At 47.8% G+C, this 25186-nt stretch overlaps 1 protein-coding gene across 1 annotated transcript in view; it reads right to left on the bottom strand.

Moving 5' to 3' along the window:
* The window catches only part of LOC137640111 (beta-1,3-galactosyltransferase brn-like), a 62626-nt gene extending 43669 nt beyond the window's left edge, over positions 1-18957 (bottom strand). Inside the window, exon 1 of the mRNA XM_068372578.1 lies at positions 18679-18957. The gene's annotated coding sequence lies outside the window, so the exon portion shown is untranslated. The remainder of the gene's footprint in view (positions 1-18678) is intronic.
* Between the last annotated feature and the right edge of the window lie 6229 nt (positions 18958-25186).

Below are 25186 nucleotides of genomic sequence, written 5' to 3'. Positions count from 1 at the left end.
CGCGAGTGGGCGAACGTTGGCGCGCATGCGCGCGGAGATGAGAGCGCGTGTGCGCGTGGGCGCGCAGGCGAGTGTGCGCATGGGAGCGCAGGCGAGTGTGCGCATGGGAGCGCAGGCGAGTGTGCGCATGGGAGCGCAGGTGAGGGTGCGCGCGGTTGTAAGGGAGAGCGCTGGCGGCCAGGAGAACGACGGCGTGGAGGGGAGCGATGGCGCGTTGGCCGAGAAGCCGATCGACTGCGCACAGGCGAGTTAGCGCGTGGGCGCATAAGAGACCTTCAGCGATCCGACATGAGGGCGCGCGGGCACGTTGGAGAGCGCTTGTGCGCAGGCGAAGGATTGCGCGGGAGATCGCTGGCGCGTAGTGGCGAGGTCGGGAGCTATCAGTTGGGCCGCAGGTCCAGAAGGTGAATAGCGCGTAAAGGCAAACGCTCGCAGGCTTTCACCGGAGACTTCTCGTGGGCGCGCGGACGCGCAGAGACTCGACCAGGTCTAGATGAGGGCACAGGAGAGTGCGCGCCGCAGGCAAAGGCTGGCGCGTGGGCGGGGTCTGCGGGCGCGTAGGAGATCGACGGCGAGGGGGCAAAGGAACGGCCTCCTTGCCTGCACCCAGATCCGGGGATCGTGGGCGCGAGGGCAAACTTTGGCGCGCATCAAGACCAGGACGTGCAGATGTGCGCTGGCGAGCAGGTGATCGTGGGCGCGCAAGGCACACAGCAGGAACAGGGCGCGCAGATGTGCGCTGGCGAGCAGGAGAGAGCTGGCGCACAGGAGATCCCTGACGAGCAGGAGAGCGCTGACGCGTAGGAGAGCGCTGGCGCACAGGCGAGCAGGAGATCTACGGCGAGAAGATGTGGGGCCCGAAGAGTCTTGAAGGGTCCACAGCAGGAGAGCGCTTACGCGCTACTGCGCGCGCTCAGGAGAACGTGGGCGTGCAGGTAACACCTGGCGCTTAAGGGACTTACTCTCAATGGGAGATAAGCCCTTATGCCCCGAAGGGGCTGGTGCCCATTGGAAAACGGGGTGCGTAGGCGCCCACAGGGCATCTGCGTCCGCAAACGGAGAAGGAAGGCTAGCAGGTCTGGCAGGCGTGGGAGATCGCGAACGATCAGCTGAGAGGTCTAGCGATGCGGCTGCAACGGTCTGCTCACGTCGAGAAGGCTCCTCGGCGGGGGACGTCGAAGGCGAAGAACCGAAAAGGCGCCTCCTAACTCCCTTGTAAGGGGAAGGAAGGCCTCTACAGCGAAGAGGAGGGCGAGCCTTACGGCGAAGACGACCTCGAGGGGCAGCAACACCATCGTCGGTCCTCCGAAGAGGAGTCTCCGTCAGTGAACTCCCCTGGGGGGGAGAATCACCTGCAGGAGAGACCGTTGGACCCAGCTCCTCCATCAAAGGATGTTCGGAGGGGGGAACTGAGCCTTCAGCAACATCCGCAACAACAGCAGGGGTTTGGCCCGACCCGTCGGAAGCCTCTGCCACAACAACGTCGACAATAGACAGAGGATCAACCTCTGCTATTACCGGCGACTGTTTGACAGCTGCACCCAACTGGATCAGGTCAAACAGGACTTCCCTGGAGGGCGAGCCCTTAAGCCCCAAGGAAGCCCAAAGCTGCAAAAGATCATTGTTAGAGACAGAGTCATCAATATCAAAATCCTCCCCCGGAGGTGGAGGAGGAGGAGCTGCCTCGCTATGGGAGGCAACTCCCTCTCCCAAACCCTGAGGTTGGTCAACAACAGAAAGGCCTACGCTACCACTCGACGGACCCTCGCGAGAGACCGATCGAGTGGGAGCTTCGGAGGAGGTTCGGGCAACGGAAGAAGAGTCTTTGGAACCTTCCTTCTTCAAGGCAGCCCTTGAAGGAGAAAGGTCACGCTTAGACTTCTTCTTACGTCGCCGGGAAAACCTCTCCCACTGGGAGGTAGACCACTCCCTGCACTCACTACAAGTTTTATCCCTATCACACCGTTGACCTCGGCAGTATGGACATAAGGAGTGAGGGTCGGTCTCGACCGCCGACATGAACGTTCCACAAGAGCAGTCGGGAAGTCCAGGGTACTTCCGCATGATGGAGAGAGGCCAACTTCCAAGCACACAAGCTGTAAGAAAAAGCAAACAAATTAAGGCTGTCAAAATTGCGAGGGTGAGACAGACAGGTCTGATCATCACCCGAGCCAAAAGTGAAATGAATCAGTTCACCAGTGTGTGAGGGGGGAGGGGTAGCTAGCTACCCCTCCCCTACCCCCTCGCTAACTAGCGAGAGGGTAGTTAACCCTCGTTAAAAATCTAATGGCTCGTCATTTCAGCTACGCTGAAAGTAATACCCCATGTAAATAGCGTGGTTTGTATTTCGGTTACGGAACAAATATTTATTTAGATGTTGTTGCTATTCTTAAAATATTTAATTTTTTCTTGCATCCTTTCCTCACTAAGCTATTTTCCCTATTGGGGCCTCTGGGCTTATAGCATCCTGCTTTTCCAACTAGGGTTGTAGCTTAGCCAGTAATAATAATAATAATAATAATAATAATAATAATAATAATAATAATAATACGCCTGTAACTGCAAAGAAAGCCACAATCGACACTCAAAGCAAGGGGATGTCTGCGGGAAATGTTCAGGAAAACATTCCACCAAGGAGTGTAATTCGCAAACGTCAAAGTGTATCAACTGTACAAAGTTAAATAAACCAAATGACCACATGGTACAAGAGATTGCAAAGCTTATGACTTAGAATTTAAAAGACTAGCAGTAAATATTGATCATGGATACTAAGAATGGCATAAACTGTTGCTATTTAAATATAATATCTGTGAGTAACAAAAAATGACAAATTCTAAGATAATTTGTATTTTTCCTAACCATACAAACCTTAGCTATTTACAAAGGGTTTACTTTTAGCGCAGCTGAAATGACGAGCCAATAGTTTTAACTAGGGTTAATTACCCCCGCGCTAGTTAGCGGGGGGTGGGGAAGGGTAGCTTGCTACCCCTCCCCCCTCCACACACCGGTGACTTGCTTCACTTCACTTAGAGGTAGGACTTGACTTGGGGGTCAGGGATGGCGGGCACATATGTGTAAATAGCTAAGGTTTGTATGGTTAGGAAAAATACAAATTATCTTCGAATTTGTCATTTGTTCCGTAACCGAAATACAAACCACGCTATTTACAAAGGGTGACTTACCCCTTAGGAAGGGTGGAAAGTCCCCAGCCTTACTGACTTCGGCTTGCCCGGGGGCTCGATCCCTCAGTGAGCAGCACTAGAGAGAGGGAGCCCCTGTACCTCACAAGTTCCTAGCATCGCTAGGAACGAGTGGCCTACATAAGCAGTGTGAGGAGGAGAGTGTGACTCGTCCTATGAAGTTGACCTTGAGACCTTCAGATAGGAATTCTAGGATAGGACGTTCCCCATACCACCTCGTCAGGGTATGGGAGACGCAACAGTATTAAGCTTAATACTAGGAGCACAAAGAAGCATGGGTTACCTGCAGAGGTCGAGGTCAGCTATGCGAGGACCAGGATGCTGCTTCCCCAAGAGAGGGGAGAATGAAGAAAGAAGTAAGGGTCAGACATACTCTTTCATTCACGCAGACTAAGACCGGGTAACAACGCCCTCAACCTACTGCTACTTGTCCAAAAAGGAGCCTGAGGTTAAACCAGCTGTTGTGCAGCCCCCACAGGGCCGATAGAAAACGTATCGAGGCTCCTGTGGGTCACGTCTTGCAGGTAGTGGGCTGTGAAGGTCGTTTGACGCTTCCAGACCCCAGCTTGAAGTACCTGCGTCACAGAGAAGTTTCTCTTGAAGGCCAGGGATGTAGCAATACCCCTGACATCGTGGGCCCGAGGGCGATGTGACGGAGGAGGGTCAGGATTCAGGGCATGGTAGATAACCCTTCGAATCCAAGCTGAGATGGTGTTCCTGGTGACCCTCCTCTTTGTCCTGCCTGTGCTCACAAACAAAGCTCGCACATGAGGACGGACTGCAGCCGTTCTCTTCAAGTAGTGCCTCAGACACCTCACTGGACATAGTAGCAGCTGGTCTGGGTCGTTTGTTACAGAACGGAGACTCGCGATCCTGAAAGAGTCGAACCGAGGATCCGGCACTCCAGGATTCTGAGTCTTGGCCACAAACTCAGGGACGAACCTGAACGTTACCTCCCCCCATCCCCTTGAATGGGCGATGTCGTACGAGAGACCATGAAGTTCACTAACTCGCTTGGCCGAAGCCAAGGCGAGTAGGAAAGCCGTCTTCCAAGACAGGTGGCGATCGGAGGCCTGGCGTAATGGCTCGAAGGGAGGTCTCTTAAGAGACCTGAGGACTCGAACCACGTTCCAAGAAGGGGGTCTCACTTCCGACTGGGGGCAGGTAAGCTCATAGCTACGTATGAGTAAAGAGAGTTCTAGCGATGAAGAAATATCCACGCCCTTCAATCTGAAGGCCAAGCTTAAGGCTGAGCGATAGCCTTTCACTGCCGAGACAGAAGGCGCATTTCTTCTCGCAGATACACGAGGAAGTCCGCTATTGCTGGAATAGTGGCATCAAGTGGAGAGATACCCCTTCCACGACACCAACCACAAAAGACTCTCCACTTTGCTTGGTAGACTCCCTCAGAGGACCTTCGCAGGTGCCGAGACATTCTCTCCGTAACCTGTTGCGAAAAGCCTCTCTCCGCGAGGAGACGCTGGATAGTCTCCAGGCGTGAAGCCGAAGCGAGGCTACGGCCCTGTGAGGGACGCCGGAGTGGGGTTGTCTGAGAAGCTCGTGTCGTGGAGGAAGCTCCCTTGGGAGTTCCGTCAGGAGTTGCAGAAGGTCCGGAAACCATTCCGCGTGATGCCATAGCGGAGCTACCAGAGTCATGGAACAGTTGACCGATAGTCTGGTCCTGTTGAGCACCCTTCTCATCAGACAGAATGGTGGGAAGGCGTACACGTCGATGTTGTCCCACCGTTGCTGGAAAGCATCTTGCCAGAGTGCCTTGGGGTCCGGGACTAGTGAGCAGTACAGGGGCAGCTTGAAGTTCAAGGCTGTCGCGAACAAGTCCACAGTCGGGGAACCACACCACAAAGTCAGGACTTTGTTGGCTATCTGAGGATCCAAAGACCACTCGGTACTCACTATCTGCGAAGCCCTGCTCAGACTGTCGGCGAGCACATTCCTCTTGCCAGGAAGGAAGCGAGATGATAGTGTTATCGAGTGGGTTTCGGTCCACCTCAGAGTCTCTGCTGCAAGATGGGATAGCTGTTGCGAAAAAGTGCCTCCCTGCTTGTTGATATAAGCCACTACCGTAGTGTTGTCGCTCATCACCACCACGGAGTGACCCGCCAGGGACCGTTGGAACTGCTGAAGAGCCAGAAAGACGGCCTTCAATTCTAGCAGGTTGATGTGTAGGCACTTTTCTGATTCTGACCAAAGGCCTGAGGCCCTCTGGTTCAGAATGTGCGCCCCCCACCCTTCTTTTGACGCTTCCGAAAACAGAGTCAATTCCGGGGGGAGGACGAGAAGACTCACTCCCTTCCGCAGGTTCTCGTCGGCCAGCCACCACCGCAAGTCCGTCTGTTCCAGAGACCCCATTGGGATTAGAATGTCCGGGGAATCGGATCCTTGATTCCACCGGGACTTGAGCCGCCATTGAAGGGATCTTATCCTGAGGCAGCTATTTGGAACCAGACGGGCCAGGGAGGATAGGTGGCCTAAGAGACGCAACCACGATGGGGCGGGGAATTCTTTTCGCCTGAGGAAAGGTTCCGCCACCCCCCTCAGCCTTGCTATCCGGTCGTCTGATGGAAAGGCTTTGTAGAGATTGGTGTCTATTAGCATGCCTAGATAAACCAGTCGTTGGGACGGCTGCAGAGAGGACTTCTCGAGGTTTACCACGATCCCCAGATCCTGGCAAAGATCCAGAAGCCTGTCTCGGTGCCCAAGAAGGGTCGACTCCGAGTCTGCTAGGATCAGCCAATCGTCCAGGTAACGAAGGAGACGAATGCCGTTCCTGTGCGCCCAAGATGAAATCAGGGTGAACACTGGTGAACACCTGAGGAGCTGTGGAGAGACCGAAACACAGCACCTTGAACTGGTAGATCTTGTTGTCTAGGCAGAATCTCAGGTACTTCCTGGAAGACGGATGGATTGCGATCTGGAAGTACGCGTCCTTTAGATCCAGTGTACACATGAAGTCTTGTGGTCTCACCGCAAGTCTGACCGTGTCTGCTGTCTCCATGCTGAACTTGGTTTGTTTGACAAACCTGTTCAGAGCTGAGAGATCGATGACGCGTCTCCAGCCTCCAGTAGCCTTCTTTACAAGAAAGAGTCGACTGAAGAAGCCTGGGGAGCCGTCCACGACCTCCTGGAGAGCACCCTTCTCGAGCATGGTCTCGACTTCGGCCTGAAGGGCCAGCCCCTTTGCCGATCCCGTGGCATAGGAGCTCAACGACACTGGATTCGCTGTCAGGGGAGGTTGAGATGTTGTGAACGGGACGCGATAACCTTGGCCGATCACCGAGATCGTCCAAGCATCGGCCCCGTGTTGCTGCCACCTGCGGACGCAATGCTGAAGGCATCCCCCCACAGGTGGACATGCAGGGGGACTGCCACCCCTAGGGCTTGCGGCCGCGGCCGCCACCCCTAGAAGTCTTGCCTCCCCTGGAGGACTTACCGCCCCTCTTGACCTTGGCTGGAAAGGGCTGGGGCTTAGACACCACTTTCTTAGCTGCCGGTGCCTGTTTGGGAGCCTTACGAGGCTGTTGCTGCTGTTGTGGCGGGGCTGGAGGCTTATAGGGCCGAGTTGTAAGGGCCCTGTGGAGGAGGGAGTCCGTGCTGGATTTCCTCCACCTCTCAGCCGTTCGCTCCATGTCTTGAGGCTCAAACAGGCTCTCCCCCAGAAGGGAAGCATGTCGGAGCCTACACACATCTACGGCGGGGACCTTCGGATGGAATCTCTCGGACACAGCATCGCGACGCTTCAACACCGAGTTGGCCCACAGGGTGGTAACCTGGTGCGCCAAAAACTCGATGGAGCGGGTGCCCGAGAGCAAGAAGGTCTCTAGGGCCTTCCTATTGGTCTCCTTGGACAAGTCCTCCGATCGCAATAGGATGCCCAGAGATCCTAGCCAGAAGTCCAGCCACGAAGTGGCCTGCATGGCACACTTAGCGACCTTCTCGTGGTTAAGGATCTCTGCCGCCGAGAACGACACCTGCCGGGCAGAGAGTTTCTCAAGGGGAACTCCCTTCGCCAGCTCCTCCACAGAGTGATGGAGAGGAAGAGCGAGGTTGTGCTCACCCAGGATCTCGAAATACCTCCTCTGCTGGAGGCGAGGAGGAGGGATGAGCTTGTTCCCGGCAGTGGAACGACTGGAGGAGGCAAGAAGTGCGAGCTGAGCGTTGGCCCTAGCCCTGGCACTCTTCAGCCCCCGAGACCAGGGCAGAGCTGCACTGGTCTTAGGGGCCTTCCGAACGTCAAACACTTCATCCAGAATCGTGTCTTTGCCTTCACGGGGGGCGATGACTGGATCCGTAAGCCTGTTAAGTTGCCTTATCAGGCTTAGGACCTGCCAGAAGGCATGTTCGGATTCTTGCTGTTCTCCTCCCTGCGGGCTGGCAGCTAAGTCTCCTGTCCCAGGAATCTCTTCCTGGGGTGATACGTGGACATTCCCCTGGGTAGTCGTGGGTTTCTGACGAATCCTTGCAGAGGATTTAGGGACGGTCTTGGAATCCTTGGATTCCCTCCTGGGAGGGATACAGGATCCCAACAACGAGGTTCGAGGGGCCCCTTCCTCACGAGACGATTCTCCTGCCTGAAGCGAAGTCTCCCCCCCTGGTGCCGAGGAGAAGACTACCGCCCCACTGGACTCACCTGAGGACGGAAAGGCCTCGTCCATGGGAGAAGGAGAGAGTACTCGTGCAGGAGAAGGGACCTTCGCGACCGACCTCTTGGGAACCAACTTCGCCCTGGGGGAAGTCACCACGAAGTCTACTCCTCTCTTTCTCTTCAGCGTAGGAGAGACAGCCGTTGGTTTGTTACCCTGGCCGGCGAGTGCTGGTTTCATAACCCTCACTAACGCCCGTGCCAGCGGACCAAACCAAGTCTGCTGCTCCAAGGACACAGAGTTCGAAATCCTCGCTAAAGGGAAAGGGATCGGGCGATCCTTTGGAGTGGACACGACGGTACCTGCCTGAAAAGAAGGTGGGGAAGAATGCTGTACTAACCTCTCCTCGTCCTGCACTACCAACCTGTGTTTGGATGGAGGTGATCCCAAGTGCCGTCTAGGAGCACGCGTTCCTGCTGCTACCACCGGCTGTGGAATTCGCCGCGAACGATGGTCGCGCGAGGGCGAATGGTCGCGCGGGAGCGCGGGCGCGCAGGTGGATGATCGCGCGGGCGCGCAGGTGGATGATCGCGCGGGCGCACAGGCGAGCAGTCGCGCGGGCGCGCAGGCGAGTGGACGCGCGGGCGAGCGATCGCGCAGGCGAGTGGGCGCGAGGGTGGGCGCGAGGGTGGGCAGGTAAATGAACGCGTGTCCGAGGCGACGAAGGTGAGGAAGATCGCTGGCGATGTAGATCCACAGGCGATCGATGACGAGCTGGTGAGTGCAGTCGCTCAAGTTGGCGATGGCGCGATGTGGTATGTCGACGCACTGGCGTGCGATGGTGAGCAGCATGCGCAGGTGAATGACCGCGTAATGGTAAGCGATGGCGAGCAGCATGCGCAGGTGAATGATCGCGTGATGGGGTGCAATGGTGATCAGCATCCGCAGGAGGGCGATCGTTCAGGGGCGAGCGATGGCGAGCAGCATGCGCAGGAGGGTGATCGTGCAGGGGCGAGCGATGGCGAGCAGCATGCGCAGGTGGCCGAAAGCGTAATGGGGTGCGATGGTGATCAGCATCCGCAGGAGGGCGATCGTGCAGGGGCGAGCGATGGCGAGCAGCATGCGCAGGAGGGCGATCGTGCAATGGCGAGCGATGGCGAGCAGCATGCGCAGGCGGCCGATCGCGCGATGGCGAGCTAGAAGCTGGCGAACCATGTTCCTTCAGGAGCGTTGGAGAACGTTGGCGCGCTAGCTGTCACTGTTGAATAGGCAATACTAAGATCGCCTGTGCGCGCTGGCAAGCAGGTGAACGCTGGCGAGGAGGTAATCGCTGGCGCGTAGGTGATCGCTGGTGAGCTGGAGATCGCTGGCGAGCAGAAGGTCGACGCGTGTCATGTGAAAGGACAGGTGGCGCGGCGCGTTCACGAGCAGGAACTGGAAGATCGCTGGCGCGTTAGCGAACATGTGTTTTTGACACACGCGCAGCACGATGTTGCGTAGCCACAGGACCAGGCAGATGGTGAGCAGGGAGTTCAGCAGGAACTAAAGGGTGGTCAGAGACCGCAGGGCGATGGTCCTCAAATGAGCGCTGACGCTCGGAAGAGAGCTGACGAGCAGGAGAGCGCTGGCGAGGGGGGCGAACATCAGGAGAGAGCCGACGAGCAGGTGAGCGTCGGCGAGCAGGAGAGTCTTGGCGAGCAGGAGAGCACTGAAGATCAGGAGAGCGCAGGTGAGCAGGAGAGCGCTTGTGCGCTAGCACTGCTCGCGTAAGGGAAGGATCCCTTAGCCCCGAAGGAACCGTTGCCCGTCGAGTGACGAGTTCTCCAGAAGGCGAAGATCTGGCAGGAGATGGTGAGCGGTCTGCAGAGAGGTTCAAGGAGGGCGGAGCTGTAGGTTGAGGCTGACGAGGAGAGTCCCCCCCGGAGGATGAAGACCCAAAAAGGCGCCTCTTAGTCCCCCTGTAAGGGGAGGGGAGGCTCTTGTGGCGTAGCGGACGGTGAGCCTTACGGCGGAGGCGGCCTCGGGGGAGATCGTCGGGACCATCGGTCCTCCGAAGGGGAGTCTCCATTAAAGCACTTCCCTCAGAAGGAAGCTGAGCAGCAGCCGAGACCGAAGGACTCACTTCCCCCTTCGAAGGATGTACGGAAGGAGGAGGAGAGCCTTTAGCACCATCACCCGCAACAGCACCTGCGGCGGAAGGCCCAGCCACGTCGGAGGCCTCTGTCACCACGACGTCGACAATAGACAGAGGGTCTACCTCTGCTACCACTGGCGACTGCTTAACAGCAGCCCCCAACGAGACAAGGTCAATAAGAGCGACCTTGGAGGGCAAGCCCTTAAGCCCCAGGGATGACCAAATCTGTAAAAGATCATCACTGGATAAGGCATTATCAATAACCTCCACCGGAGGAGGAGGGGGAACCGCCTCGCTATGGGAGGCGACGCCCTCTCCCCCCACCGAAGGTCGGGAAACAGAACAAGGGCCTGCGCTCCCACTCGGCCGACTCTCCTTAGGAGATGGACGAGGGGGAGCTTCGGAGGAGGTTTGGGCGGCGGAAGAAGAGTCCCGAGAACCTTCCTCCTTCAAGGCTAACCCCGGAGGAGAACGGTCTCTCTTGGACTTCTTCTTACGCCGACGGCCAAACCTCTCCCACTGGGAGGCAGACCACTCCCTGCACTCACAGCACATGTTCTCCTGGTCACACCGTCGGCCCCGACATTGAGGGCAGAGGGTGTGCGGATCCGTATTTACGTCCGACATGAAAGTCCCACAAGGACGACCGGCAACTCCAGGGCATGTATGCATTGTAAAGAAATAACTGAAGGTCAACTTCCAACCAATACACACGCTGAAAAGAAAAAGCAGAAAATTAAAGGCTGTCACGAGGGCGATGAGCAGACACGTCTGATCACCGCCGAGCCAAAAGTGAAGTGAAGCAAGTCACCGGTGTGTGGAGGGGGGAGGGGTAGCAAGCTACCCTTCCCCACCCCCCGCTAACTAGCGCGGGGGTAATTAACCCTCGTTAAAACTATTGGCTCGTCATTTCAGCTGCGCTAAAAGTAAACCCTTTGTAAATAGCGTGGTTTGTATTTCCGTTAGGGAACAATATTCAAATTCGAGAATTGATAAACGGGAAATATTTGGACATACTGTACTAGCATTATCTGAAATACGGTTAAATAAATTTGACATGACTAAGATCACTGATCTTCTTTGAAGAATTAAGTGAACTCATTGAGACGATTATCATGGAGAAAAACCCATTAGTTATATGTGGAGACTTCAATCTTTAGATGGATGACACATCAAATCCTGATGCTTTAGCATTTAGTGAGTTATTGGAATCATATCAATTTGTGAATAATGTCAACTGTGCAGCTACTTAAACTGAACGAACAAGATAAAATGAGAGGACGTCCTGTAGAGAGTAGGGTTCCCCTGCTGTATAGGACCGGCAAAGAAAGAAAGAAAGAACAGAATATTTGTAACCGGGACATAGAAACATCCTACTGAGACAAGAGTATGAAAGAACTATACAAAAATAAATATAGAGTTGGTGCCACAATGATGGTAGGTGATTAGTAAAAATAAGTTACGTGATAATGAAGGCACTGACTGGTCAAATCGATGATTGCAACAGCGGAAATTAAAAAAATGATATTTTAATTATAAAATAAATTTTTGAATATACTTACCCGGTGAATATATAATAGCTGCAACTCTGCGGCTCGACAGACAACATACTCAAAAAACTTGCGAGCGATCGCTATGCAGGTTGCGGGTGTGCCCACCAGCGCCAACTGTCGGCCAGATACCACTCTTGAATGTAAACAAAACCTTCAATTCTTCTCGTCCCGCTGCGTCTCTATTGGGGAGGAAGGGAGGGTCGTTTAATTTATATATTTACCGGGTAAGTATATTCAAAAATTTATTTTATAATTAAAATATCATTTTTAAATATTAAACTTAGCCGGTGAATATATAATAGCTGATTCACACCCAAGGAGGTGGGTAGAGACCAGAGTTAATATGTTTACAGCGTATAAGCTAAGAGTTTTTTCATTTTGACAGTTATCAATATAACAAAATCAAAATAAATAGGTACCTGGTAAGGAAGTTGACTTAGACGATTACTCTGCCTTGTAAGTCTGTCTTCCTCACGGAGCCCAGCGATCCTCTTAGGATGCTGACAGACTCCCAGGAGCTGAAGTATCAAGGGCTGCAACCCATATAACAGGACCTCATCAAACCCCTAATCTGGGCGCTCTCAAGAAATGACTTTGACCACCCGCCAAATCAACCAGGATGCGAAAGGCTTCTTAGCCTTCCGTACAACCCAAAAACAATATTAAAAACATTTCAAGAGACAGATTAAAAGGATATGGAATTAGGAAAGTGTAGTGGTTGAGCCCTCACCCACTACTGCACTCGCTGCTACGAATGGACCCAGTGTGTAGCAGTCCTCGTAAAGAGTCTGGACATCTTTCAATGACGCGAACACTGACTTGCTTCTCCAAAAGGTTGCGTCCATGATACTTTGCAGAGATCTATTTTGCTTAAAGGCCACGGAAGTTGCTATAGCTCTAATCTCGTGCGTCTTAACCTTAAGCAAAGATCGGTCTTCCTCACTCAAGTGTGAATGAGCTTCTCGTATTAACAATCTGATAAAATATGACAAAGCATTCTTTGACATAGGTAAGGATGGTTTCTTAACCGAACACCATAACGCTTCAGATTTACCTCTTAAAGGCTTAGTACGAGCTAAATAGAACTTAAGAGCTCTAACGGGGCATAATACTCTCTCTAACTCGTTGCCTACGATCTTTGATAAGCTAGGAATATCAAAAGATTTAGGCCAAGGACGAGAAGGCAGTTCATTCTTGGCTAGGAAACCAAGTTGAAGAGAACAAGAGGCTTTTTCTGTCGAAAAACCGATGTTCTTGCTGAAGGCATGAAGCTCACTGACTCTTTTAGCTGAGGCCAAGCACACCAGGAAAAGAGTCTTAAGAGTGAGATCCTTCAGGGAGGCTGAATGTAAAGGCTCGAACCTGTCTGACATGAGGAATCTTAGGACCACGTCTAAATTCCATCCAGGTGTAGCCAAACGACGTTCCTTAGAGATCTCAAAAGACTTAAGGAGATCTTGTAGATCTTTATTGTTGGAAAGATCTAAGCCTCTATGCCGGAAGACCGAAGCCAACATGCTCCTGTAGCCCTTGATCGTGGGAGCTGAAAGGGAGCGAACTCTTCTCAGGTATAAGAGAAAATCCGCGATTTGGGCTACAGAGGTACTGGACGAGGATACAGATACTGACTTGCACCAGTCTCGGAAGATTTCCCACTTCGATTGGTAAACTCTAATGGTAGAAGCTCTCCTCGCTCTTGCAATCGCACTGGCTGCCTCCTTCGAAAAGCCTCTAGCTCTCGAGAGTCTTTCGATAGTCTGAAGGCAGTCAGACGAAGAGCGTGGAGGCTTTGGTGTACCCTCTTTACGTGTGGCTGACGTAAAAGGTCTACTCTTAGAGGAAGACTTCTTGGAAAGTCTACCAGCCATCGAAGTACCTCGGTGAACCATTCTCTCGCGGGCCAGAGGGGAGCAACTAACGTCAACCTTGTCCCTTCGTGAGAGGCAAACTTCTGCAGTACCTTGTTGACAATCTTGAATGGTGGGAATGCGTATAGGTCTAGGTGAGACCAATCTAGGAGAAAGGCATCTATATGTATTGCTGCTGGGTCTGGGACTGGAGAGCAATAGACTGGAAGCCTCTTGGTCATCGAGGTTGCAAAGAGGTCTATGGTGGGTTGACCCCAAGTCGCCCAAAGCCTCTTGCACACATCCTTGTGGAGGGTCCATTCGGTTGGAATTACCTGACCTTTCCGACTGAGACACTCTGCTAGAACGTTCAAGTCGCCCTGGATAAACCTCGTCACTAGGGAGATGCCTCGATCTCTTGACCAGATGAGCAGGTCCCTTGCGATCTCGTACAGTGTCAGGGAGTGGGTACCTCCTTGTTTGGAAATGTACGCCAAGGCTGTGGTGTTGTCCGAGTTGACCTCCACCACTTTGTCTCGAAGGAGACTCTCGAAGCTTATCAAGGCCAGGTGAACTGCCAAAAGCTCCTTGCCGTTGATATGCAAGCTCCTCTGACTTGAGGTCCACAGACCTGAGCATTCCCGACCGTCCAGTGTCGCACTCCAACCCAAATCCAATGCGTCTGAGAAGAGAACGTGGTTTGGTTTCTGAACTGCTAGGGGAAGTCCCTCTCGTAGACTGATATTGTCTTTCCACCAATTCAGGCAAGTCTTTACTGTTTCGGAAATCGGGATCGAGACCGCCTCTAGCGTCTTGTCCTTTTTCCAGTGAAAAGCTAGATGGAATTGTAGAGGTCGGAGGTGTAGCCTTCCTAGCGAGACAAACTGCTCCAGGGATGATAGAGTTCCTATCAGACTCATCCAATTCCTGACTGAGCAACGTTCTCTCTTCAACATCTTTTGGATTACGAGCAGGGCTTGATCTATTCTGGGGGCCGACGGAAAAGCCCGAAAAACTGGACTGCGAATCTCCATCCCTAAATACAGAATAGTTTGGGATGGGATCAGCTGGGACTTTTCCAAGTTGACCAGAAGTCCCAATTCCTTGGTCAGATCTAAAGTCCAATTGAGATCCTTCAGACAGCGATGACTGGACGAGGCTCTGAGAAGCCAGTCGTCCAAATAAAGGGAGGCTCGGATACCCGATAAATGAAGGAATTTTGCCACATTCCTCATAAGCCTCGTAAACACGAGAGAAGCAGGACTTAGGCCAAAGCACAGGGCCCGAAACTGGTACACCACATTGTCGAATACAAATCTCAGAAAAGGTTGGGAATCTGAGTGAATGGGGATGTGGAAGTAAGCGTCTCTTAGGTCGAGAGAGACCATCCAGTCTCCCTTTCTGACCGCTGCTAAAACTGACTTCGTGGTCTCCATGGTGAACTTTGTCTTTGTGACAAAGACATTCAGAGCACTAACGTCTAGCACCGGTCTCCAACCTCCTGTCTTCTTCGGTACTAGGAAGAGACGGTTGTAAAACCCCGGTGATTGAAGGTCCGAGACTTTGACCACCGCTCCCTTCTCTAGCAAAAGAGACACTTCTAGTTTCAGGGCTTGTCTCTTTGCTTCCTCTCGGTACCTGGGAGAGAGATCGATGGGGGACGTCGCTAGAGGAGGTTTGCGTACAAATGGGATTTTGTACCCCTCTCTGAGCAACCTCACAGACTGTTGATCTGCGCCTCTCTTCTCCCAGGCTTGCCAGAAGTTCTTGAGTCTGGCACCTACTGCTGTCTGAAGCTGCGGGCAGTCAGACTCTGCCTCGCGAGGACTTGGCTCCTTTCCTCTTTCCTCTCTTCCCTTCGGCACGAGTACTTCCCCTGCTGGGGGCTCTGCCACGAAAGGGCGGAATAAACCTGGACGCTGGAGTGTCTATCCTAGGTCTAGCAGACAAGGCAGACGAAGGGGTCCCTTTGCGAGCCGAGGACGCAACCAAGTCATGGGTGTCCTTCTGCACAAGGGACAACGATATTTCCTTAACTAAAAGTTCAGGAAACAAGAACTTAGATAAAGGGGCAAAGAGTAGCTCAGATCGTTGACAGGGCGTCACTCCTGCTGACAGAAAAGAGCACAGAGACTCTCGTTTCTTTAGGACTCCTGACGTAAACGAGGCGGAGAGCTCGTTGGATCCATCGCGGATGGCCTTATCCATGCAGGACATAATGAGTAAGGAAACATCTCTATCGGCTGATGAGATTTTCCTACTCAGGGCTCCCAAACACCAGTCAAGGAAGTTAAAAACTTCAAAAGCCCTAAAGATGCCCTTAAGTAGATGGTCCAGGTCTGAGGATGACCAACTAATCTTCGAGCGTCTCATGGCTAGGCGGCGGGGAGAGTCTACAAGACTTGAGAAGTCGCCCTGGGCAGAGGCAGGAACTCCCAAGCCGAGAACTTCTCCCGTGGCATACCAGACGCTCGATCTAGACGAGAGTTTAGTTGGGGGGAAGGCAAAGGAAGTCTTCCCTAAACTCCTCTTTGTTTCTAACCAATCGCCTAACAGCCGTAAAGCTCTCTTGGATGAGCGAGAGAGAACGAGTTTTGTAAAGGCTGGCATGGCAGCAGGTACGCCTAAAACAAACTCAGACGGCGGCGAACGAGGAGCCACAGAGACAAAGTGTTCAGGGAACAACTCTTTAAAAATGAGCATGACTTTCTTAAAGTCCATAGATGGCGGAACTGCTCTAGGCTCATCAATATCTGAAGGATGATCCTCAGGCTGAGGGTCAGCAACGTCCTCATCCGAAAGTTCCTCATCTGATAACTGATGAGAAACAAGCAAAGGGGTAGGCAATGCTTGACACGCAGCGTCCGCCCGCACTGGTGCATAAGTGGCGGAGCAGGATGCAGCGTCCTGAAACTGCTGAACAGTCTGGGAACTGTCAACAACAACAACAGGTGCGTGAGGACGCACAGCGTCCACCCGAGACTGCTTAGACCGCCTGGGTTGTGCAGCCAAAACAACTCTAGGTTGCGGAGGTTGGCGCACCGCGTCAAAACAAGTCAACTCTGATGGTTGGCGAACGTCCTGAACGTCACCAGGCGCATCAGTGAGTTGCTTAACGTCCACATGCGGTTGAAAGTCCACACGAGACCGCATCGGGTGTGGTACAACCCCAACTGGTTGACGTGAGCTGGCAACACCAACGTCAACAGGACGCACAACAGAACGCTTGGGTGGCTGACGGCCAGGATCTCCATGAGATAAACGGCTAGGTTCAACGGAAACCTTCTCTGCGTTGTAATCTTCCATAAGGGACGCAAGCTTAGACTGCATGTCCTGCAGTATAACCCATTTAGGGTCTACGGTAACGGGTGCGGTAACAGCCGGGGTTAGCGTCTGAGACGGCACAACTTTGCCTTGCTTAGGCGGCGAGCAGTCATCCGATGACAGCAACGGGTCCGAACTGTCCCAATGACTACATCCGGGACGTTGGACCTGTCCTGAAGGGACCGACTTGCGTTTCAAAGGCCTAGAAACCTTGCTCCATGGTTTCTTGCGTGAAACGCCTTCGGAAGACGAGGTAAAAATGGGCTCTCTCGTCTTATGGTAGGGGCGATCTTGACGAGATACGCCTGATACCATAGAGGGAACGTCTGTTCGCTGATCAAGGCCTCTCGAACCCATAAGTCGTACGACATTGCTTCTCCCCTGGGCTTGGGAGCTTGCAAGAGGTCCCGGACTAGGTGAACGACAGGCACGAACAGACAAACCCTCGGTCGCAACACTGTTCACAACACTTTGCGCACTAATCACTTCCTACTTTCCGCCGTGGCACTGTGGCACTTAAGTTCCTTCACGTCAGCCATGAGTTGATTACGGTCACTTGCTAACGCTTCAACTCTCTCCCCCAAGGCATGAATAGCACGTAACATGTCTTGCATAGACGGTTCCTGAGTGCTAGAAGGGGGGTTAGGAACAACCACTACAGGGGAAGGATTAGGTTCAGGGGCATGTGGAGAGGAAAAATCTACGGACCTAGATGAACTTCTCCTTACCCTATCTCTCTCTAGTCTGCGTGTATACTTATCATATTCGATAAAATCGAATTCCGAAAGGCCCACGCATTCCTCACACCGATCTCCCAATTGACAGGTTTTACCCCGACAATTGGAACAAACAGTATGAGGGTCGAGAGAAGCCTTTGGAAGACGCCTATTACAGTCCCTAGCATTACACTTTCGAAATCTAGGTACTTGAGAAGGGTCAGCCATTTTGAATTAGTCAAAGAAAATTCCAAAAACAATCCAAGTCATCAACAAATAATCCGATTCAATAAAGAGTTCAAGAGTTTATGTTGAGGAAAAACACCTGTACTGCGAAAGCTCAAACCAAAATAAAGTACTTCACCAAATATGATGGGAAAACTCCAGGTTCTACAGCGAGTATAAGTACGTCTTGTCGTCAACGTCGACAGAGAAGAATTGAAGGTTTTGTTTACATTCAAGAGTGGTATCTGGCCGACAGTTGGCGCTGGTGGGCACACCCGCAACCTGCATAGCGATCGCTCGCGAATTTTTTGAGTATGTTGTCTGTCGAGCCGCAGAGTTGCAGCTATTATATATTCACCGGCTAAGTTTAATATTTAAAATAACCTTTTTTTTTTACAGGGAAACTGTTTGTTTATGACAAATGTTCTGAAAAATTTGAGAGGCAATGTATAAATGTTTCATCAAATAACAGGTTGGTGTTAGTATTAATATATACCTAAAGATATGTCAAAAATACATACGATGTCGTACCTAAGAACGGTGCACGGGTATAAACTCTATAGTACGTGATATATATACCTATATATATATATAATCATCACCTCCTATATAATCATCACCTCCTACGCCTATTGACGCAAAGGGCCTTGTGTGTGTGTGTGTGTGTGTGTGTGGAGAGGGGGAGTATGCCCATAATCAAAGTACCGTGGATATCATAACCGGAAACCAGGAAGGGGGTGAATGTAGTTCGTTGGGACAGGGTTAGATAAGAGTACAGCAGTCTAAGGACTAAGGATACGGCTCCTAGGTTAAGTTAGGTGGAGAGCCATAGGTTAGGTTGGTTAGGTTAGGTAGGAAACATTCGGTTAGGTGATGTTCTTGTGTCTGTAAAATGTGTTTTTTCACTCTGTCCCAACAAACTAAATAAGCTCCCCAGGAAGATCTGGGGAAGGCAAAATGTAACCCTATGGTCTCGTCTACAGTACAGGCTACCAAAAGGTTCATAAGTATATTTTGAAAGTAAAACTAATTGACACTCACTAACTAATGAATAGACATAATAGTTAACATCACTTACCTGTATGACTACAGAAAAAGGGCCGAGAATACCGATAGACTGGAACAATGCCCATTGACCAAAGACAATTATTGGGTATACTTAACGAGACAGATCAGACGGCGTTGTCTGTCAGATTGTCATGTCTGTACGTCGTCTGTGGTGTTGTTTATATTCAGATAATTCAGGTCTTCTTCTTGTCTCAAGCCACGAAGAGAATAACAATAAAGAGCAGACCGTGTTTCAATTTCAATATTTCGGTGTCTAAATTTAAGCAGAATCGAGTTTATTACAGTTTGATTAATGAATAATTGATACAGTGCTGAATCGTTGTGGCTATATTTAAATTTACAGATTCAAATTGAGTATGGTTATAATTTAAATTTTATTCGTGTGTACTATTGATATCAAATTTTCCCTTCTTTTGCGTTACCAAATCGGCAGAAAGATTGATGATTAGCTATTAAAAAACAACTCATACTTTTCTGCGTTAGTTATTAATAATACAAAATATCTAAATTTGCCCGTATTGTAGACATCGATTTCAACTAAAGGGTGTCACTGATAACTTATGCTGAAAAAATAAATATCTTATGTTAATAACTTGTTTATTTTAAGAGAAATTAACTCATAACTACGCTGCAATTCCCCTACGCTTAGATGGTACGATGATCCTCTATAATCATATAGGATACTTTATTGTATAGCCTATCGTAATTATAGTTTAGAGGTTACTTTTGCAGATAACCTTGCCCCGTTCCCTCATAGTAAATTGTTGGATCAAACAGATACTGTCCCGTTGCTCTTATTTATGATAACAGTCATGAAAGACATCTCGATGAGCTGTTGCAAAGAGAAGTTGCGAGTTTCCATTTACAGCATGAACGTATCAGCTTCACTTTATGAGATGTGAGATCATGAGATGTGGGCAGTGGCCTACTTACAGTCCTACACTTTACACAGCAGCTTATGAGCAGTGCACGCCTGCACGGTTGTGGGCCCCACGATATCATATCAATCACAATACTACCACTGTTATTGATTTATAAAAGTCTACCCATCTCGGTTAAGAAAGCTTCCAAAACTCATGCTGTCACTTGTTTTCAGGAACAAGTAAAAGATCATCACTATATTGTAGGCCTATATGGAAATTCTCATTTACTTAACTTTATAGAAAGTTGGCCCGAGCACCAGCCACCCACTGAGACACTACGCTAAAGAGTTATTGGGTCTTTGAGTGACCAGATAGCACCACAATAGATCATACTCGTATTTCTTTTGCCTACACATACACCGAATAGTCTGGCCTATTTTTTACAAATTCTCCACTGTCATATACCTGACAACACTAAGATTACCAAACGTCTTCTTCGGTCAAGGGGTTAACTGCTGCAAAGTAATTGTTCTGTGGATACTTTCCCCTTGGTAAGGATAGAAGAGACTCTTTAGCTATGGTAAGCAGCTCTTCGAGGAGAAGGACACTCGAAAATCAAACCATTGTTCTTTGGTCTTGGATGGTGCCATAGACTGTACCATGACCTTCCGTTCTTGTAGATAGAGTTCTCTTGCTAGTTGCTTAAGGGTAAAATTGGGCACACTATTCTATCTTAATTCTCTTCCTCGTGTTTTTATAGTTCATATATGAGAGATTTATTTTTAATGTTGTTACTGTTCTTAAAATATTTTATTTCAATTGTTAGTTACTTCGCTTGTAATTTCTTCACTGGGCTATTTTCCCCGTTGGAACCCTCGGGCTTGTAGCATCCTATTCTAATCTAATTAAGGTCATGACATAGCCAATACTGTAATAGTAATAATAATAATAATAATAATAATAATAATAATAATAATAACAAAAACTTGACTAGATAATCAGCAGCATGGCATCATACATTGAGCAGTTGCAAGTTATATATATTTTTATATAAAAGACCTAATACTAAAGAGTAGATAAAGCTATTGGGTACTTTCAGATTTAATAGGAACTACATTTCATAAAACATTGAAGAAATAGCTTACAGATCATGGTTCATACAGTTGCATGCCGTACGTAGGCGTACTGCAATCAGACATCTTGGGTAAATTATTGATGTAAAATGTCAAAGCCAATCTCTTTCATAAGAGTAAACCACAATATTTAAATAATTTGAAATTGTGTAAACAATACAAAATCTTATTGGTGAAGGTATAAATCAAATTCAGATAGTGCTTTGAAGAAATTTATTCAACAGGATTTTCACTTATTTCATGATTACAAAGCATTTGATATTGATGGAAAATGGCAACGAATCTTGAAAACAAACTGGCCTACAAAGAAACAGGCTCGCTCTTACTGTTGCTGCTCAGTTAACCAACAAACAACCATACTCAATTTTTCATATTTTGTAAGCTCATTTTGCCTATGATTTGAAACTGCAAAGGTATAATTTTTTTTTACCTTGTCTGTCTGTGGGCGAGTGTATGAGTGTGGAAGTGTTCTGCATTTTTAAAGAGATGATGAAGAATGTAGCATACATATGCAAAACTCTATTATAAACCACCCCTCATAGATAATTAACTAGTGGTGAATATTGATGAAGGTTTGAGGATTTACTGGCATGGTAGCCATCTTGCAAATAACCATTCTCATTACTCCATCAAAAAAAAATGGAATCTGGTAATTAACCCAAACCTAGTGTTAAAATCAAGTCACCATTAATTAGCTGTTAGAATAAATTTACTCGCCTTTGAATGGCATTGATAGAGGTATGCTCTCTAGTGAGAGACCATCGTCTTAATTAATTCTGAATAGTTGTTCAAAATCATCAGACTGCTTCCTTACCTTTTTTTTGCATAGCTTAAATTTCTTAGTTAAAGCACACGTAGCAGAGGGAGAATGAGAATGAAGCTGCAATAGAGTTTGGAATATCAGCATTTCAATTTCATTTTTTTTTTTCTTGACTTGTGACTACATATATCATTTGATAGAAACAGTGTCTCATTTCATTTCTTATATGATCATTCTAATGAATCGTCTTGGTAAGACAGGAAACTATCTTTCATATGTTTCTTTTTCAATTCTTCGGGATCTTCTAAAAAACATATAAGAACAAATGATGTCCTCAAGACCTCGTGAGGAGTATCATTTGATAAGAACTTTATCCATTTTGATGAAAAGACATAATTGGCGTGCTTTAATTTTTTTCAAAGTGACATTCTCATTTGAATATTAAAGCACAATTATGTTTGATATAATTACAATATGTACATTTAATGTCATAAATGCAATTGCCAAAAGAATAAAATGCAGAAAACTCAATATTTTGTCAAAAAGATTATTAAGTTTTAAAAAAAGTGTTATTGGTGTGTCATTGAAAGGTCGTTTACCATTTTTAAAGTCCTTATTTCAGTAGAGGTTTCCAAACTCTAAAACTAATGGCACCAGTTACCCTGTAATAAGTCGAGTTACATGAAGAAACTCCAGAAAATAATCACTCACTTCTTCAAAGAAATTTTGTTACAGGTACGTCAAAAGAAAAAAAAAAGAATAGAAAAAAAAGTTTGGACAGTAAAAAATCTACTTTCTGATATGCTTTTACCAAATTTTGCTGCTCCTAATTCTCATGTTTTTTAGCGACAGGTCAAGACCAATCATCCTCCTTAACTATCCACGATCCTACGGAAGTTTATAGGCCTTCTGGTATATATTCCTTTTCAGGCTTTATTTGAGACGTTATTAGAGTTCTCCATATCATGTTCTTTGCAATGGGAGAAATTGACCTAGTAGATCTTTCTGAAATTCTTTTCACATTGCTGTTCTGGTCTTTCATTGACTCCGATGAAGGACCTTTTCCTACATCTTTCTTCTTCATGTTACCTATGAGTGTATGCGACAAACATATCTTGTAGGTCCTGTAGGGCACAAGGTTTCCATGTTTGACAGGACTAGGAGAACAGTCCTTAAAATAAAGAGCTGTCATATTGTTAACTCTGAGGAAAGCTCAGACCTCTACTGTCCTCTGTTCCTGGATATATCTAGACAACTTGATGAATCCCTCAAAGAAAATTAAAAACAGAGAGAATCCCTCAAAGAAAATTAAAAACAGAGAGAGAGAGAGAGAGAGAGAGAGAGAGAGAGAGAGAGAGAGAGAGAGAGAGAGAGAGAGAGAGAGAGAGAGAGAGAGAGAGAGAGAGAGAGAGATTCTTAGTATCTTTTTCTGATCCAATAAAAACTTAGGTACTTTCTGTCCCACTATGATTACTATCATAGATAAAATAGGCCTTTTGTTAATATCATTTACTTGACTGAGTGGTACTCATGAAATAAAACAATCATTTGTAAAAAAAAAAAAAAAAAAAAAAAAGTCGAGAACTGTAAGTAAAACTATACAGAAAACAATAAATGTGTACATACAAGAAATGTCAAGTAAAATTCTTATGAAAAATAATAAGAGAAGAATGTGATGAAGTATCCTCTGCCAAGAAAACTTAAAATTGTGACTGGGAAGTCATAGTTCAGAGGATAAGAAGGGTCAAAGTTTAAGAACATTAACTGTACTGTTATTATCTAGCACATAACAATAATATGCTGCACAAAAACTAACAAACTTGCGAAAAATAATTCTTTGAATACCTAGAGTGCTCTTGCTGTAAGGGGGTGGGGGTAGTTTTATGTTTTTGTAAATACAAATCAAACACAAAGGTTGTTAGCTAAGGGTGCATGGAGCACCAGGGAGCTATGATTAACACAAGGCTCAGCAAGGTAGAAATTGCCGACGATGTAGGCAAAGCCTGCAAAAAAATCAACACATTTATTTCTATTAGTACATCTTTGTAGGCATTTAGATTGAATTGTACAAAGATATGAAAGAAAGTTTGGTATAATCTGATCCTAGAGAACAAAGTGCCACCTACAGTACTCACAAAGGAAAGGTGAGCCAGGCATGAAGGAATGAATGACCAATGTTAATTTTTCCTCACAGAACCATTGAAATATAAAGGTATATACAGAACTAACAGTCTTTACCTTCCCATCTGGAGTAGGTCCTTTTTATCACCTTCTGTTTAAACCTTAGGTGATCCAATACTAGAAATAGTCATTATCAATACAATAGTGGCTATGAATGTAGCACAATTACAAACCATTACCATGACCATGGCAGTTAATTATGATGTTATACAACAGCATTAATGCCTCCTCTAGGGAATAATGGGAAAACAACTTTTATCAAAACAATAAACAAAAGAAAAAAGAATTTAACAAAATATATCAATAAGAGTACAGAGTTGCTTTCTTTGCTTCTGCTAAAATAGTGGCCTCACATATACAAGAAGCAAAACCAAGCAATATACAAGATGGATTAATTCGGCCTAGCAACTTTAGAAACTGGTATGAGAGGATCAGTGATATTGCCCTATCGAGCAGTACAATGCCCTAGAGACTGACCATATATGCATGTGATCAGTGCCCAAGCCGCTCTCCACCCAAGCTAGGACCAAGGAGGGCCAGGCAATGGCTGCTGGTGACTCAGCAAATAGACCTACAGGCTTCCCCATCCTTAGCTCACAAGGATGGCGAGGTTGCAACAATCAAACAAACTAACATGTTTGAGTGGGACTTGAACCCCATTCTATGTTCACCAGTCAGGGATGTTACCACATCGGTCATCACAACCCTAAGAAACAAAGGACTGGGGCACTGTAGCATTCTACACAAGTCGATAAGATTTGGGATAAGATCCCAAAAACATTCACTGTCAGGTGTCTTGGGTCATTATTTATGAGTTGTAGCATTTACATAAAGTTTCCATGAAGACAGTGCATGTCACACATTTCAGGGTGGATGTATGGAATTTGGACCATAGGGCCTGGAACTAAAGCTGGGGAGGCTAAGATGTGGGTGAAGCTGTGGGCTTAAGGGGTACTGCAATGATGCCTTAGTGATACATAAAGTGCACAGCATGAGGTGCACTGACGGCACTATTTCCCTATGAGAACTCACATTATGGGTGAATACCCTGATACTGCATAATATATTTGCTCCTTTCCTGCACAAATGAAGAATCTTCCCTATTTCAAAAGGAAATATATAAAATACAATCCTAGTAGGTACAGTGTTGAAAGTGATCTCATGTTGATAATTGAACACCATTTACTTTGGCCAGACAAACTATGAAGAAACCTGCTACCAACTGGACAATTCATTATCATTATGTATTATATTTAGGCTACTGTAGATTACAGTAAATAATTTAACTAGATCACCAACTTAAAATTATCAGCTTGGATGGTATAGCCTTTAAAATTTGATCTTTTATATTATATGATCTCTTTTTCCAATTAATTAAAATTTAATAAAATTTATCAAAGCCGTTATTCTGAAGTATCTAATATTCTGACACAATTGATGCAACTTGGAAACTACTGTAGTAGTCACACATAACATGCATAACTGTAAACACTCAACATTATCTTCTACACATAGAAATTACATTCTGCAAGTATCCCTAAAATATTCATGGGGAAAAGAGATGCAACTAATTGAGAGGCA

Source organism: Palaemon carinicauda, chromosome 4, assembly GCF_036898095.1.
Source record: "Palaemon carinicauda isolate YSFRI2023 chromosome 4, ASM3689809v2, whole genome shotgun sequence".
In the NCBI taxonomy this organism is placed as follows: Eukaryota; Metazoa; Arthropoda; class Malacostraca; order Decapoda; family Palaemonidae; genus Palaemon; species Palaemon carinicauda.
This window is presented reverse-complemented; position numbering and strand designations above follow the sequence as displayed.